Raw genomic sequence first — 2,123 nt, forward strand, 5'->3', positions numbered from 1 at the left:
TCTGTATTGTTAAAAGCGCTATATATAAATAAAGGGGACTTGACTTGACTTGACATGTCATGCATTAAAACCCCAATCAGGTTTTACCCCAGACAGACAGCACATAAACAATGTTGTGAATCCTAACGTTATACGAAGTGGATGCCTGCAAACGTGTATTCAGGGAAAACTACAAAACGTGCAAAACTGTGACTCTTAGGATCCGTTATACTGAATCATTGTGTTTGACATTTCCATCCAGAGTCAGTGGTTTAGATCAGATTCTGTTTCAACTGCTCGGCTCCATCATGGATGACACACAAACATTCAGAGATGAAGATATTTCTCAAGGATGCATGTATAACTATTCAATCTATTAAACTATCACTATTAAATCTAAATACTCTTTTCAATCATAGAAGATGGCAAGATGTTAAGTTAAAAATGAACATTTGACCCTAAACTGCCTCCTCATAAACTGCTTTTTGATGAAAAATGCTTTTTAAAGACCTTATAGTAAAGCGATCATCATCATAAAGGATTACATCTGTTATGTTATAGTTCAGTTCATCAAATGAGATCAGCACCAGAGCCCAGCTGTGTGTCTATGAAGAGTGACAGGTCTATGGATCATATAATAAAGTTAAAGAGTGGAGATACACAGCCTGATCTCAGGTATAGCATTCCAATTAAAATATGATTAGAGTATGACATGTTGTGTTATCAGAATGGTTTTAGTGGTATTTTTACAATATATGAGAAATACTTGTTGCATTGTTTATATATATATTTTTTTTTAACACATCTGTGAAAGCACTCAGTTCAAATTACAATTTTGTATGAACTTCATGTAAATGAAATTAGCATAAAGTGCTCTTTAAAGTGATTTTTAAAATGATACATAAAAATGCTATAGGTTGTATATTGAAAATCATAGGGTTAACTTTAATGTGTCTCTGTTGTAGTTCAGTTCATCATAAGAGATCAGCACCAGAGCCCAGCTGTGTGTCTATAAGGAGTGACCAGGCTATGGATCATATAATAGAGTTAAAGAGTGGAGATACACAGCCTGATCTCAGGTATAACATTTCCATTAAAATGTACTGTATGAAGATCTTAATTTTAAAGTTCTCTTGCAAGTGATTGTTTTAGTGATCATTTAATAGGTAATTTGTTAAATATGTTGTTTCAAAGGATTCACTTTAATCTCTCTCTTTTATAGTTCAGCTCATCAGAGGAGATCCGAACCAGAACCCAGGTGTGTGTCTATGAAGAGTGAGAGGTCTGTGGATCATCCAGTACATTTTAAGAGTGGAGACACAAAGCCTGATCACAGGTTGATTTGAAGACATTATACAGAATACAAAATAGACATTGTGCATGTTAGCTCATCTAATAATGTGGTATTAATTTTACAGCCATGAAGTCCTCAACACGTTTAGATCAAATCTGATAAAGAAGTTTCAGTGTCTCTATGAAGGAGCAGCAAAGCAGGGAAACCCAACACTCCTGAATGAGATCTACACAGAGCTCTACATCACAGAGAGTGAGAGTGGAGAGATCAGTAATGCGCATGAGTCGAGACAGATTGAGACACAATCTAGGAGAGTAGCAACAGAGGACACACCGATCAAATGCAATGACATCTTTAGACCTTTACCTGGACAAGACAAAGCCATCAGAACTGTGCTGACAAAGGGAGTCGCTGGCATTGGAAAAACAGTCTCTGTGCAGAAGTTCATTGTGGACTGGGCTGAAGGGAAAGAGAATCAGGATGTCCAGCTCGTATTTCCCCTTCCTTTCAGAGAGATCAATCTGATGAAGGACAAAACACTCAGTCTTTCAGATCTTCTTCATATCTTTTTCACTGAATCAAAAGAAATAGAAATATCCAGTGATAAATATAAAGTGTTGTTCATCTTTGATGGACTGGACGAATGTCGTCTGTCTCTGGATTTTCACAGCGATGTGAGGTTGTGTGATGTAAGTGAATCAGCCTCAGTGGATGTGCTGCTTACAAACCTCATTGTGGGGAATCTGCTTCCCTCTGCTCTCATCTGGATCACCTCCAGACCAGCAGCAGCTGATCTCGTCCCTTCTGAGTGTGTCCATCGAGTGACAGAGGTACGAGGCTTCAATGAGCC

General features: G+C 37.7%; 1 pseudogene; it reads left to right on the forward strand.

The window, feature by feature from the left end:
• The first annotated feature begins 284 nt into the window (after positions 1–284).
• Positions 285–2,123, forward strand: part of LOC107591543 (NACHT, LRR and PYD domains-containing protein 14-like) — a 14,098-nt pseudogene continuing 12,259 nt past the window's right edge.

Source organism: Sinocyclocheilus grahami, unplaced genomic scaffold (assembly GCF_001515645.1).
Source record: "Sinocyclocheilus grahami isolate Dianchi unplaced genomic scaffold, SAMN03320097.WGS_v1.1 scaffold143.1, whole genome shotgun sequence".
NCBI lineage: Eukaryota > Metazoa > Chordata > Actinopteri > Cypriniformes > Cyprinidae > Sinocyclocheilus > Sinocyclocheilus grahami.